Here is a 13,827-nt window from a genome sequence, read left to right as displayed (position 1 = left end):
TAGTGTCGATTGGCCAAAGCGGAATTCAGAACAGGCTTGTGGCCCATGACCGTTTTTATGGTAGCTGGAGACTTCAACCAGTGAAATCCTTCCAATTTTCTGTAGCTCTTATCCTCATCAACGGACCGTATTGCCCACCCGTTACCGGCATGGGGACATTCCAACCCAAGTTGAGAACACACTGGACCAGGTACACAGCAACACACGTGGCACAGACACAGCTTCACCCTGCCCCCACTTTTACCCACGACTGAAAAAGCAGAACACCACCTTAGAAGCTGAAATACTCACTTGGGAGAACGTTAGACTGAAGTTCTAAAGGTCCCTGGTTCAAGACCGGTTTTCAGAAAAATCCCTGTTTATGTTGTGACTTGGCAAATAGTTTGAAAAGGCTTATTGGCTGGCTGAAAGGACCTTAGCTTCATTCTTCAAAAGGCCAGACATCCAGCCATCCAGACAATGTTAGAGGAGGTTACAAACCATTGACTCCAAGGGCACAAGTTGAGTCCACCAAGATATCAAAGTGACCCGGAGGGTGGCTAAGGTGTTTCTTTCAAGCCGCGATTGTGATGTCTTGTTTTGTTGAAGAAAAGCCCATTATTTCTGGAACAATTTTCCCTACAAAGGAGAAATCTTTGTCCATTTGGACAATTGTCAATCTGCCCCCACTTTGGACACATCGTCGTGTTTCATTGTTTGGCAACTGCTTTGTGACTTCACCAGTCCCGTTAAAAGCCCCGTCCTTCAGGTTTCCATAGTGTAGTGGTTATCACGTTTGCCTCACACGCAAAAGGTCCCCAGTTCAAAACTGGGTGGAAACATGGCCTTTCAAGACCTCCTTTTACAAAAAAATCAAGATGACAAATGGGAACAAGGATATGTGCTTGATGTCTGAAGGTGTATACACGAGCGTCCATCCCCAGTTTGGACACACAATCCATATTTCCCGGATGACTGATGGGCTGGGAATACATAACAGGTCGGTGTTGGAGGACCTGATGGACCGCGAGGGTTCATAACGTAAAAGAAATTCAGAAAAAATAAGAAGGCCCACAACCCCCAAGGCATTTAAAAACCATTAAGAGAACCTTCAAATGGATCCTGAAACATACAGGGAGCCAATGCAGTGATTTTAGAAGCGGTGTAATATGCGCCTGCCTTCTGGTCCTCGTCAGCACACGTGCAGCAAAAGTTGTTCTGTAAAAGTTGTAGACTTGTGATGTTTCTTTTAGGAAGACCAGAAAGCAGGGCATTGCAATAGTCAATACGACTGGAAATAAAAGCATGCATCAGCATCTCTCTATTTGCCCGAGAGAGGAACGGGCGGACTCTGGCTGTATTCTTTAAATGAAAAATAAAATCCTGTTTTTGTAACATTTTTAATGTGTGGAATAAAATTGAGCTCAGTCCCCTTAAAAGCCCCTTCCTTCAGGTTTCCATAGTGTAGCGGTTATCACGTTTGCCTAACACGCAAAAGGTCCCCAGTTCGAAACTGGGTGGAAACATGGCCATTCAAGTCCTTCTTTTACAAAAAAAAAGTTAAGGTGACAAATAGGAACAAGGACTTGTGCTTGATCTCTGAAGGGACTTGAACTCTTGACACTCAGATTTAAAGTCTGATGCCCTACGAAGTGAGCCCCCAGGCCTTTGGTCAAAAGACTTGTTTTTGTGTATTTGGAATGAAATGTTTTCTGCATGTTGAACAGTTTTCAACAGGAAAGATATCTTTCAGATGTATCAATAAAAGTGCTGAATCGCCCAATATGGGGCTCGAACCCACGACCATGAGATTAAGAGTCTCATGCTCTACCGACTGAGCTAATCAGGCCTTTTGCTGCTCTAGATATCATTTTTTGTTCTGTTTTTATTGATGTGGCCATCCTGATGTTTGATCAATTCCACAGCTGACCTAGTTTCTCAGGGAACAGAAGGAGCGAGACCTGGAGGGTCAGGATGGCCGAGCGGTCGAAGGCGCTGCATTCAGGTTGCAGTCTCTAATGAGGCGTGGGTTCAAATCCCACTTCTGACAGTGCAAGAGGACCTCAGACCTGGTCACCTGAACAGGGACTTGAATCCGGGACACTCGGATCAAAAGTTTCATGTTCGGGACCAAATGGTCCTTCGAGCCGAATATCTTCCCAGTGACCTGCAAGATCCAGAGGGAGGCAGGGATGTTCTGTGCCTCCATTGTCGAGGCGGCAGTGGCCCTAAGATGGTCAGGGCCTGTCGTGGCGGTAATCCTAGAACCCGTTGGTGGATACCATTGGTGAGGGATGCCGTCAAGCTGAAGGAGTTCTCTTGGGCCTTTTTGGCTCATGGGACTTCAGCTGACAGGAACCGACAGGCCAAGCGGTCCGCGGCTTTGGCATTCGCTGAGCCAAAAACTCTGACATGGGAGGAGTTTGGAGAAGCCATGGAGAAGGACTTCCGGACGGCTTCGAAGAGATTCTGGATCCGGCGTCTCAGGAAAGGAAAGCAGTACACAGTGAAGACGCTGTCAAACGCTTGGCTGTACTCATTCGCACCAAAGCAACAAGACCTTCGATAGCTCAGTTGGAAGAGCGGAGGACTGTAGTGGTTCAAGCTGGCATCCTTAGGTCGCTGGTTCAAGTCCGGCTCGAAGGACAAGCTGTTTCTTGTGTTATGTCTGCCGGCAAAGAATGGCAATACCGTCTTGTCTGAAGGACCTCCGCTTCCCTGTCAATGGAGTTGGACTTGAGTCTTTGTCACGCAGTCTGAAATTGGCAAACGGAGTAATTCTGATTGAGTGATCATTTGAGTGTCTATTTGAATACGTTTCATCTCAACTCCTGTTGGAAAAGAACAGCCATTTCCATGAGAGCACAAGACCCCTGGATTGTACCCGAAAATACTTTGCGCTCATCAGAGAGTAAAGTTGTTGTCCTGGTTTGCAAAGCCTCCATTGTTACGCCAGAAGGTGCCAGTCACATCCAAAACAAAGGGTTCCATGGTGTAATGGTTAGCACTCTGGACTCTGAATCCAGTTTAGGGTGATACCTATGGCTGTATTTGGCCTAGATATCGGGATTGGGGCCCGGATTAGTATTCGCTACTTGGGAACATTTCATCAAAAAACAAAGGAGTTTATGGAGAATGCGGGCGTTGATCCCGCTACCTCTCACATGCTAAGCGAGCGCTCTACCATTTGAGCTAATTCCCCTGCTGATGCAGTGTTGGCAGAGAAGGTCCAGTCTCAGAACTATTTTGGTGCCTTTGCTGGAGTACGTCAAAGCGACACAGTCTCTGCCTTTCAGAGTGCAGACATGATGCAGTCCCTGGTTGTCTAGTGGCTGGGACTTGGTGCTCTCACCACCGCGGCCGTTGTTCGATTCCCGGTCAGGGAACTGACATTTGGTTAGGTTTTGACTGGAGATAGGATTTGTCTTGGTCCTCGGCCGAACGGTTCGGGTCATCTTTCAGCGCTGTCTGTGAACTGCTGTCACTGCACATGAAAACAATTCCAAGTCCGCCAATCGAATCCCGGTCTACCTGGTCGACGGACACGTAAACAGTGCAGGTACCCTCCTTTGTGCGGCTCCATTTCAGTGTCCTCCGTTGTCAGCGAACCTCACAAGGTCACAGTTTTTTCCTGATCAGGGCACCGTTTTGGGTTGGGTGGATGAGTGGTCTGAAGCACCAGATTAAGGCTCCTTTCGCTCAGGAGCCACTGGTTGAAATCCCACAGCTGTCATTTTCCTTGTCAGCTCCATTATCCACGACTGGAATGATTTGGTAGCAAAGGACTGTCAGATTGTACAACACAGCTGAGCACTTGGAGAAGAAGATGGATAGAGGTCTTGTTCTCCCGGACTGGTTGTTGCAACCGCAACCCTGCTCAAGGTTCAAGGTGACACACAAAACAGGAACTCCACGTCTGGGAATCGAACCGCGTAATCTTCCATGTGACAGGCGGAGATACGGGCCACTATACTAACAAGGACTGCTGCTGAGTTGATGTAGTGTCGATTGGCCAAAGCGGAATTCAGAACAGGCTTGTGGCCCATGACCGTTTTTATGGTAGCTGGAGACTTCAACCAGTGAAATCCTTCCAATTTTCTGTAGCTCTTATCCTCATCAACGGACCGTATTGCCCACCCGTTACCGGCATGGGGACATTCCAACCCAAGTTGAGAACACACTGGACCAGGTACACAGCAACACACGTGGCACAGACACAGCTTCACCCTGCCCCCACTTTTACCCACGACTGAAAAAGCAGAACACCACCTTAGAAGCTGAAATACTCACTTGGGAGAACGTTAGACTGAAGTTCTAAAGGTCCCTGGTTCAAGACCGGTTTTCAGAAAAATCCCTGTTTATGTTGTGACTTGGCAAATAGTTTGAAAAGGCTTATTGGCTGGCTGAAAGGACCTTAGCTTCATTCTTCAAAAGGCCAGACATCCAGCCATCCAGACAATGTTAGAGGAGGTTACAAACCATTGACTCCAAGGGCACAAGTTGAGTCCACCAAGATATCAAAGTGACCCGGAGGGTGGCTAAGGTGTTTCTTTCAAGCCGCGATTGTGATGTCTTGTTTTGTTGAAGAAAAGCCCATTATTTCTGGAACAATTTTCCCTACAAAGGAGAAATCTTTGTCCATTTGGACAATTGTCAATCTGCCCCCACTTTGGACACATCGTCGTGTTTCATTGTTTGGCAACTGCTTTGTGACTTCACCAGTCCCCTTAAAAGCCCCGTCCTTCAGGTTTCCATAGTGTAGTGGTTATCACGTTTGCCTCACACGAAAAAGGTCCCCAGTTCAAAACTGGGTGGAAACATGGCCTTTCAAGACCTCCTTTTACAAAAAAATCAAGATGACAAATGGGAACAAGGATATGTGCTTGATGTCTGAAGGTGTATACACGAGCGTCCATCCCCAGTTTGGACACACAATCCATATTTCCCGGATGACTGATGGGCTGGGAATACATAACAGGTCGGTGTTGGAGGACCTGATGGACCGCGAGGGTTCATAACGTAAAAGAAATTCAGAAAAAATAAGAAGGCCCACAACCCCCAAGGCATTTAAAAACCATTAAGAGAACCTTCAAATGGATCCTGAAACATACAGGGAGCCAATGCAGTGATTTTAGAAGCGGTGTAATATGCGCCTGCCTTCTGGTCCTCGTCAGCACACGTGCAGCAAAAGTTGTTCTGTAAAAGTTGTAGACTTGTGATGTTTCTTTTAGGAAGACCAGAAAGCAGGGCATTGCAATAGTCAATACGACTGGAAATAAAAGCATGCATCAGCATCTCTCTATTTGCCCGAGAGAGGAACGGGCGGACTCTGGCTGTATTCTTTAAATGAAAAATAAAATCCTGTTTTTGTAACATTTTTAATGTGTGGAATAAAATTGAGCTCAGTCCCCTTAAAAGCCCCTTCCTTCAGGTTTCCATAGTGTAGCGGTTATCACGTTTGCCTCACACGCAAAAGGTCCCCAGTTCGAAACTGGGTGGAAACATGGCCATTCAAGTCCTTCTTTTACAAAAAAAAGTTAAGGTGACAAATAGGAACAAGGACTTGTGCTTGATCTCTGAAGGGACTTGAACTCTTGACACTCAGATTTAAAGTCTGATGCCCTACGAAGTGAGCCCCCAGGCCTTTGGTCAAAAGACTTGTTTTTGTGTATTTGGAATGAAATGTTTTCTGCATGTTGAACAGTTTTCAACAGGAAAGATATCTTTCAGATGTATCAATAAAAGTGCTGAATCGCCCAATATGGGGCTCGAACCCACGACCATGAGATTAAGAGTCTCATGCTCTACCGACTGAGCTAATCAGGCCTTTTGCTGCTCTAGATATCATTTTTTGTTCTGTTTTTATTGATGTGGCCATCCTGATGTTTGATCAATTCCACAGCTGACCTAGTTTCTCAGGGAACAGAAGGAGCGAGACCTGGAGGGTCAGGATGGCCGAGCGGTCGAAGGCGCTGCATTCAGGTTGCAGTCTCTAATGAGGCGTGGGTTCAAATCCCACTTCTGACAGTGCAAGAGGACCTCAGACCTGGTCACCTGAACAGGGACTTGAATCCGGGACACTCAGATCAAAAGTTTCATGTTCGGGACCAAATGGTCCTTCGAGCCGAATATCTTCCCAGTGACCTGCAAGATCCAGAGGGAGGCAGGGATGTTCTGTGCCTCCATTGTCGAGGCGGCAGTGGCCCTAAGATGGTCAGGGCCTGTCGTGGCGGTAATCCTAGAACCCGTTGGTGGATACCATTGGTGAGGGATGCCGTCAAGCTGAAGGAGTTCTATTGGGCCTTTTTGGCTCATGGGACTTCAGCTGACAGGAACCGACAGGCCAAGCGGTCCGCGGCTTTGGCATTCGCTGAGCCAAAAACTCTGACATGGGAGGAGTTTGGAGAAGCCATGGAGAAGGACTTCCGGACGGCTTCGAAGAGATTCTGGATCCGGCGTCTCAGGAAAGGAAAGCAGTACACAGTGAAGACGCTGTCAAACGCTTGGCTGTACTCATTCGCACCAAAGCAACAAGACCTTCGATAGCTCAGTTGGAAGAGCGGAGGACTGTAGTGGTTCAAGCTGGCATCCTTAGGTCGCTGGTTCAAGTCCGGCTCGAAGGACAAGCTGTTTCTTGTGTTATGTCTGCCGGCAAAGAATGGCAATACCGTCTTGTCTGAAGGACCTCCGCTTCCCTGTCAATGGAGTTGGACTTGAGTCTTTGTCACGCAGTCTGAAATTGGCAAACGGAGTAATTCTGATTGAGTGATCATTTGAGTGTCTATTTGAATACGTTTCATCTCAACTCCTGTTGGAAAAGAACAGCCATTTCCATGAGAGCACAAGACCCCTGGATTGTACCCGAAAATACTTTGCGCTCATCAGAGAGTAAAGTTGTTGTCCTGGTTTGCAAAGCCTCCATTGTTACGCCAGAAGGTGCCAGTCACATCCAAAACAAAGGGTTCCATGGTGTAATGGTTAGCACTCTGGACTCTGAATCCAGTTTAGGGTGATACCTATGGCTGTATTTGGCCTAGATATCGGGATTGGGGCCCGGATTAGTATTCGCTACTTGGGAACATTTCATCAAAAAACAAAGGAGTTTATGGAGAATGCGGGCGTTGATCCCGCTACCTCTCACATGCTAAGCGAGCGCTCTACCATTTGAGCTAATTCCCCTGCTGATGCAGTGTTGGCAGAGAAGGTCCAGTCTCAGAACTATTTTGGTGCCTTTGCTGGAGTACGTCAAAGCGACACAGTCTCTGCCTTTCAGAGTGCAGACATGATGCAGTCCCTGGTTGTCTAGTGGCTGGGACTTGGTGCTCTCACCACCGCGGCCGTTGTTCGATTCCCGGTCAGGGAACTGACATTTGGTTAGGTTTTGACTGGAGATAGGATTTGTCTTGGTCCTCGGCCGAACGGTTCGGGTCATCTTTCAGCGCTGTCTGTGAACTGCTGTCACTGCACATGAAAACAATTCCAAGTCCGCCAATCGAATCCCGGTCTACCTGGTCGACGGACACGTAAACAGTGCAGGTACCCTCCTTTGTGCGGCTCCATTTCAGTGTCCTCCGTTGTCAGCGAACCTCACAAGGTCACAGTTTTTTCCTGATCAGGGCACCGTTTTGGGTTGGGTGGATGAGTGGTCTGAAGCACCAGATTAAGGCTCCTTTCGCTCAGGAGCCACTGGTTGAAATCCCACAGCTGTCATTTTCCTTGTCAGCTCCATTATCCACGACTGGAATGATTTGGTAGCAAAGGACTGTCAGATTGTACAACACAGCTGAGCACTTGGAGAAGAAGATGGATAGAGGTCTTGTTCTCCCGGACTGGTTGTTGCAACCGCAACCCTGCTCAAGGTTCAACGTGACACACAAAACAGGAACTCCACGTCTGGGAATCGAACCGCGTAATCTTCCATGTGACAGGCGGAGATACGGGCCACTATACTAACAAGGACTGCTGCTGAGTTGATGTAGTGTCGATTGGCCAAAGCGGAATTCAGAACAGGCTTGTGGCCCATGACCGTTTTTATGGTAGCTGGAGACTTCAACCAGTGAAATCCTTCCAATTTTCTGTAGCTCTTATCCTCATCAACGGACCGTATTGCCCACCCGTTACCGGCATGGGGACATTCCAACCCAAGTTGAGAACACACTGGACCAGGTACACAGCAACACACGTGGCACAGACACAGCTTCACCCTGCCCCCACTTTTACCCACGACTGAAAAAGCAGAACACCACCTTAGAAGCTGAAATACTCACTTGGGAGAACGTTAGACTGAAGTTCTAAAGGTCCCTGGTTCAAGACCGGTTTTCAGAAAAATCCCTGTTTATGTTGTGACTTGGCAAATAGTTTGAAAGGCTTATTGGCTGGCTGAAAGGACCTTAGCTTCATTCTTCAAAAGGCCAGACATCCAGCCATCCAGACAATGTTAGAGGAGGTTACAAACCATTGACTCCAAGGGCACAAGTTGAGTCCACCAAGATATCAAAGTGACCCGGAGGGTGGCTAAGGTGTTTCTTTCAAGCCGCGATTGTGATGTCTTGTTTTGTTGAAGAAAAGCCCATTATTTCTGGAACAATTTTCCCTACAAAGGAGAAATCTTTGTCCATTTGGACAATTGTCAATCTGCCCCCACTTTGGACACATCGTCGTGTTTCATTGTTTGGCAACTGCTTTGTGACTTCACCAGTCCCCTTAAAAGCCCCGTCCTTCAGGTTTCCATAGTGTAGTGGTTATCACGTTTGCCTCACACGCAAAAGGTCCCCAGTTCAAAACTGGGTGGAAACATGGCCTTTCAAGACCTCCTTTTACAAAAAAATCAAGATGACAAATGGGAACAAGGATATGTGCTTGATGTCTGAAGGTGTATACACGAGCGTCCATCCCCAGTTTGGACACACAATCCATATTTCCCGGATGACTGATGGGCTGGGAATACATAACAGGTCGGTGTTGGAGGACCTGATGGACCGCGAGGGTTCATAACGTAAAAGAAATTCAGAAAAAATAAGAAGGCCCACAACCCCCAAGGCATTTAAAAACCATTAAGAGAACCTTCAAATGGATCCTGAAACATACAGGGAGCCAATGCAGTGATTTTAGAAGCGGTGTAATATGCGCCTGCCTTCTGGTCCTCGTCAGCACACGTGCAGCAAAAGTTGTTCTGTAAAAGTTGTAGACTTGTGATGTTTCTTTTAGGAAGACCAGAAAGCAGGGCATTGCAATAGTCAATACGACTGGAAATAAAAGCATGCATCAGCATCTCTCTATTTGCCCGAGAGAGGAACGGGCGGACTCTGGCTGTATTCTTTAAATGAAAAATAAAATCCTGTTTTTGTAACATTTTTAATGTGTGGAATAAAATTGAGCTCAGTCCCCTTAAAAGCCCCTTCCTTCAGGTTTCCATAGTGTAGCGGTTATCACGTTTGCCTCACACGCAAAAGGTCCCCAGTTCGAAACTGGGTGGAAACATGGCCATTCAAGTCCTTCTTTTACAAAAAAAAGTTAAGGTGACAAATAGGAACAAGGACTTGTGCTTGATCTCTGAAGGGACTTGAACTCTTGACACTCAGATTTAAAGTCTGATGCCCTACGAAGTGAGCCCCCAGGCCTTTGGTCAAAAGACTTGTTTTTGTGTATTTGGAATGAAATGTTTTCTGCATGTTGAACAGTTTTCAACAGGAAAGATATCTTTCAGATGTATCAATAAAAGTGCTGAATCGCCCAATATGGGGCTCGAACCCACGACCATGAGATTAAGAGTCTCATGCTCTACCGACTGAGCTAATCAGGCCTTTTGCTGCTCTAGATATCATTTTTTGTTCTGTTTTTATTGATGTGGCCATCCTGATGTTTGATCAATTCCACAGCTGACCTAGTTTCTCAGGGAACAGAAGGAGCGAGACCTGGAGGGTCAGGATGGCCGAGCGGTCGAAGGCGCTGCATTCAGGTTGCAGTCTCTAATGAGGCGTGGGTTCAAATCCCACTTCTGACAGTGCAAGAGGACCTCAGACCTGGTCACCTGAACAGGGACTTGAATCCGGGACACTCAGATCAAAAGTTTCATGTTCGGGACCAAATGGTCCTTCGAGCCGAATATCTTCCCAGTGACCTGCAAGATCCAGAGGGAGGCAGGGATGTTCTGTGCCTCCATTGTCGAGGCGGCAGTGGCCCTAAGATGGTCAGGGCCTGTCGTGGCGGTAATCCTAGAACCCGTTGGTGGATACCATTGGTGAGGGATGCCGTCAAGCTGAAGGAGTTCTATTGGGCCTTTTTGGCTCATGGGACTTCAGCTGACAGGAACCGACAGGCCAAGCGGTCCGCGGCTTTGGCATTCGCTGAGCCAAAAACTCTGACATGGGAGGAGTTTGGAGAAGCCATGGAGAAGGACTTCCGGACGGCTTCGAAGAGATTCTGGATCCGGCGTCTCAGGAAAGGAAAGCAGTACACAGTGAAGACGCTGTCAAACGCTTGGCTGTACTCATTCGCACCAAAGCAACAAGACCTTCGATAGCTCAGTTGGAAGAGCGGAGGACTGTAGTGGTTCAAGCTGGCATCCTTAGGTCGCTGGTTCAAGTCCGGCTCGAAGGACAAGCTGTTTCTTGTGTTATGTCTGCCGGCAAAGAATGGCAATACCGTCTTGTCTGAAGGACCTCCGCTTCCCTGTCAATGGAGTTGGACTTGAGTCTTTGTCACGCAGTCTGAAATTGGCAAACGGAGTAATTCTGATTGAGTGATCATTTGAGTGTCTATTTGAATACGTTTCATCTCAACTCCTGTTGGAAAAGAACAGCCATTTCCATGAGAGCACAAGACCCCTGGATTGTACCCGAAAATACTTTGCGCTCATCAGAGAGTAAAGTTGTTGTCCTGGTTTGCAAAGCCTCCATTGTTACGCCAGAAGGTGCCAGTCACATCCAAAACAAAGGGTTCCATGGTGTAATGGTTAGCACTCTGGACTCTGAATCCAGTTTAGGGTGATACCTATGGCTGTATTTGGCCTAGATATCGGGATTGGGGCCCGGATTAGTATTCGCTACTTGGGAACATTTCATCAAAAAACAAAGGAGTTTATGGAGAATGCGGGCGTTGATCCCGCTACCTCTCACATGCTAAGCGAGCGCTCTACCATTTGAGCTAATTCCCCTGCTGATGCAGTGTTGGCAGAGAAGGTCCAGTCTCAGAACTATTTTGGTGCCTTTGCTGGAGTACGTCAAAGCGACACAGTCTCTGCCTTTCAGAGTGCAGACATGATGCAGTCCCTGGTTGTCTAGTGGCTGGGACTTGGTGCTCTCACCACCGCGGCCGTTGTTCGATTCCCGGTCAGGGAACTGACATTTGGTTAGGTTTTGACTGGAGATAGGATTTGTCTTGGTCCTCGGCCGAACGGTTCGGGTCATCTTTCAGCGCTGTCTGTGAACTGCTGTCACTGCACATGAAAACAATTCCAAGTCCGCCAATCGAATCCCGGTCTACCTGGTCGACGGACACGTAAACAGTGCAGGTACCCTCCTTTGTGCGGCTCCATTTCAGTGTCCTCCGTTGTCAGCGAACCTCACAAGGTCACAGTTTTTTCCTGATCAGGGCACCGTTTTGGGTTGGGTGGATGAGTGGTCTGAAGCACCAGATTAAGGCTCCTTTCGCTCAGGAGCCACTGGTTGAAATCCCACAGCTGTCATTTTCCTTGTCAGCTCCATTATCCACGACTGGAATGATTTGGTAGCAAAGGACTGTCAGATTGTACAACACAGCTGAGCACTTGGAGAAGAAGATGGATAGAGGTCTTGTTCTCCCGGACTTGTTGTTGCAACCGCAACCCTGCTCAAGGTTCAAGGTGACACACAAAACAGGAACTCCACGTCTGGGAATCGAACCGCGTAATCTTCCATGTGACAGGCGGAGATACGGGCCACTATACTAACAAGGACTGCTGCTGAGTTGATGTAGTGTCGATTGGCCAAAGCGGAATTCAGAACAGGCTTGTGGCCCATGACCGTTTTTATGGTAGCTGGAGACTTCAACCAGTGAAATCCTTCCAATTTTCTGTAGCTCTTATCCTCATCAACGGACCGTATTGCCCACCCGTTACCGGCATGGGGACATTCCAACCCAAGTTGAGAACACACTGGACCAGGTACACAGCAACACACGTGGCACAGACACAGCTTCACCCTGCCCCCACTTTTACCCACGACTGAAAAAGCAGAACACCACCTTAGAAGCTGAAATACTCACTTGGGAGAACGTTAGACTGAAGTTCTAAAGGTCCCTGGTTCAAGACCGGTTTTCAGAAAAATCCCTGTTTATGTTGTGACTTGGCAAATAGTTTGAAAAGGCTTATTGGCTGGCTGAAAGGACCTTAGCTTCATTCTTCAAAAGGCCAGACATCCAGCCATCCAGACAATGTTAGAGGAGGTTACAAACCATTGACTCCAAGGGCACAAGTTGAGTCCACCAAGATATCAAAGTGACCCGGAGGGTGGCTAAGGTGTTTCTTTCAAGCCGCGATTGTGATGTCTTGTTTTGTTGAAGAAAAGCCCATTATTTCTGGAACAATTTTCCCTACAAAGGAGAAATCTTTGTCCATTTGGACAATTGTCAATCTGCCCCCACTTTGGACACATCGTCGTGTTTCATTGTTTGGCAACTGCTTTGTGACTTCACCAGTCCCCTTAAAAGCCCCGTCCTTCAGGTTTCCATAGTGTAGTGGTTATCACGTTTGCCTCACACGAAAAAGGTCCCCAGTTCAAAACTGGGTGGAAACATGGCCTTTCAAGACCTCCTTTTACAAAAAAATCAAGATGACAAATGGGAACAAGGATATGTGCTTGATGTCTGAAGGTGTATACACGAGCGTCCATCCCCAGTTTGGACACACAATCCATATTTCCCGGATGACTGATGGGCTGGGAATACATAACAGGTCGGTGTTGGAGGACCTGATGGACCGCGAGGGTTCATAACGTAAAAGAAATTCAGAAAAAATAAGAAGGCCCACAACCCCCAAGGCATTTAAAAACCATTAAGAGAACCTTCAAATGGATCCTGAAACATACAGGGAGCCAATGCAGTGATTTTAGAAGCGGTGTAATATGCGCCTGCCTTCTGGTCCTCGTCAGCACACGTGCAGCAAAAGTTGTTCTGTAAAAGTTGTAGACTTGTGATGTTTCTTTTAGGAAGACCAGAAAGCAGGGCATTGCAATAGTCAATACGACTGGAAATAAAAGCATGCATCAGCATCTCTCTATTTGCCCGAGAGAGGAACGGGCGGACTCTGGCTGTATTCTTTAAATGAAAAATAAAATCCTGTTTTTGTAACATTTTTAATGTGTGGAATAAAATTGAGCTCAGTCCCCTTAAAAGCCCCTTCCTTCAGGTTTCCATAGTGTAGCGGTTATCACGTTTGCCTAACACGCAAAAGGTCCCCAGTTCGAAACTGGGTGGAAACATGGCCATTCAAGTCCTTCTTTTACAAAAAAAAGTTAAGGTGACAAATAGGAACAAGGACTTGTGCTTGATCTCTGAAGGGACTTGAACTCTTGACACTCAGATTTAAAGTCTGATGCCCTACGAAGTGAGCCCCCAGGCCTTTGGTCAAAAGACTTGTTTTTGTGTATTTGGAATGAAATGTTTTCTGCATGTTGAACAGTTTTCAACAGGAAAGATATCTTTCAGATGTATCAATAAAAGTGCTGAATCGCCCAATATGGGGCTCGAACCCACGACCATGAGATTAAGAGTCTCATGCTCTACCGACTGAGCTAATCAGGCCTTTTGCTGCTCTAGATATCATTTTTTGTTCTGTTTTTATTGATGTGGCCATCCTGATGTTTGATCAAT

At 47.2% G+C, this 13,827-nt stretch overlaps 18 non-coding genes across 18 annotated transcripts; 14 read left to right on the top strand and 4 right to left on the bottom strand.

Annotated features, from left to right (window-relative positions):
• The first annotated feature begins 748 nt into the window (after positions 1-748).
• On the top strand, positions 749-821 carry trnav-cac (transfer RNA valine (anticodon CAC)). The gene has a single exon. It is a non-coding gene; the product is annotated as a tRNA-Val (tRNA).
• Positions 822-1,432: 611 nt separating this feature from the next.
• trnav-aac (transfer RNA valine (anticodon AAC)) lies at positions 1,433-1,505 on the top strand. The gene has a single exon. It is a non-coding gene; the product is annotated as a tRNA-Val (tRNA).
• A 250-nt stretch (positions 1,506-1,755) lies between these two features.
• trnak-cuu (transfer RNA lysine (anticodon CUU)) lies at positions 1,756-1,828 on the bottom strand. Its single transcript has one exon. It is a non-coding gene; the product is annotated as a tRNA-Lys (tRNA).
• Positions 1,829-1,947: 119 nt separating this feature from the next.
• On the top strand, positions 1,948-2,029 carry trnal-cag (transfer RNA leucine (anticodon CAG)). Its single transcript has one exon. It is a non-coding gene; the product is annotated as a tRNA-Leu (tRNA).
• Positions 2,030-2,538: 509 nt separating this feature from the next.
• Positions 2,539-2,625, top strand: trnay-gua (transfer RNA tyrosine (anticodon GUA)). The gene is given in 2 exon segments: positions 2,539-2,575; positions 2,590-2,625. It is a non-coding gene; the product is annotated as a tRNA-Tyr (tRNA).
• Positions 2,626-4,726: 2,101 nt separating this feature from the next.
• trnav-cac (transfer RNA valine (anticodon CAC)) lies at positions 4,727-4,799 on the top strand. Its single transcript has one exon. It is a non-coding gene; the product is annotated as a tRNA-Val (tRNA).
• Positions 4,800-5,410: 611 nt separating this feature from the next.
• Positions 5,411-5,483, top strand: trnav-cac (transfer RNA valine (anticodon CAC)). Its single transcript has one exon. It is a non-coding gene; the product is annotated as a tRNA-Val (tRNA).
• A 249-nt stretch (positions 5,484-5,732) lies between these two features.
• On the bottom strand, positions 5,733-5,805 carry trnak-cuu (transfer RNA lysine (anticodon CUU)). The gene has a single exon. It is a non-coding gene; the product is annotated as a tRNA-Lys (tRNA).
• Positions 5,806-5,924: 119 nt separating this feature from the next.
• trnal-cag (transfer RNA leucine (anticodon CAG)) lies at positions 5,925-6,006 on the top strand. Its single transcript has one exon. It is a non-coding gene; the product is annotated as a tRNA-Leu (tRNA).
• Positions 6,007-6,515: 509 nt separating this feature from the next.
• trnay-gua (transfer RNA tyrosine (anticodon GUA)) lies at positions 6,516-6,602 on the top strand. The gene is given in 2 exon segments: positions 6,516-6,552; positions 6,567-6,602. It is a non-coding gene; the product is annotated as a tRNA-Tyr (tRNA).
• A 2,100-nt stretch (positions 6,603-8,702) lies between these two features.
• trnav-cac (transfer RNA valine (anticodon CAC)) lies at positions 8,703-8,775 on the top strand. Its single transcript has one exon. It is a non-coding gene; the product is annotated as a tRNA-Val (tRNA).
• A 611-nt stretch (positions 8,776-9,386) lies between these two features.
• Positions 9,387-9,459, top strand: trnav-cac (transfer RNA valine (anticodon CAC)). The gene has a single exon. It is a non-coding gene; the product is annotated as a tRNA-Val (tRNA).
• Positions 9,460-9,708: 249 nt separating this feature from the next.
• Positions 9,709-9,781, bottom strand: trnak-cuu (transfer RNA lysine (anticodon CUU)). Its single transcript has one exon. It is a non-coding gene; the product is annotated as a tRNA-Lys (tRNA).
• Positions 9,782-9,900: 119 nt separating this feature from the next.
• trnal-cag (transfer RNA leucine (anticodon CAG)) lies at positions 9,901-9,982 on the top strand. The gene has a single exon. It is a non-coding gene; the product is annotated as a tRNA-Leu (tRNA).
• A 509-nt stretch (positions 9,983-10,491) lies between these two features.
• Positions 10,492-10,578, top strand: trnay-gua (transfer RNA tyrosine (anticodon GUA)). The gene is given in 2 exon segments: positions 10,492-10,528; positions 10,543-10,578. It is a non-coding gene; the product is annotated as a tRNA-Tyr (tRNA).
• A 2,101-nt stretch (positions 10,579-12,679) lies between these two features.
• Positions 12,680-12,752, top strand: trnav-cac (transfer RNA valine (anticodon CAC)). Its single transcript has one exon. It is a non-coding gene; the product is annotated as a tRNA-Val (tRNA).
• A 611-nt stretch (positions 12,753-13,363) lies between these two features.
• trnav-aac (transfer RNA valine (anticodon AAC)) lies at positions 13,364-13,436 on the top strand. Its single transcript has one exon. It is a non-coding gene; the product is annotated as a tRNA-Val (tRNA).
• Positions 13,437-13,685: 249 nt separating this feature from the next.
• Positions 13,686-13,758, bottom strand: trnak-cuu (transfer RNA lysine (anticodon CUU)). The gene has a single exon. It is a non-coding gene; the product is annotated as a tRNA-Lys (tRNA).
• Between the last annotated feature and the right edge of the window lie 69 nt (positions 13,759-13,827).

This window comes from Doryrhamphus excisus, chromosome 5 (genome assembly GCF_030265055.1).
Source record: "Doryrhamphus excisus isolate RoL2022-K1 chromosome 5, RoL_Dexc_1.0, whole genome shotgun sequence".
NCBI classification, from domain to species: Eukaryota; Metazoa; Chordata; class Actinopteri; order Syngnathiformes; family Syngnathidae; genus Doryrhamphus; species Doryrhamphus excisus.
The sequence above is the reverse complement of the archived record's forward strand: the minus strand, read 5'-3'. Positions and strand labels throughout refer to the sequence as shown.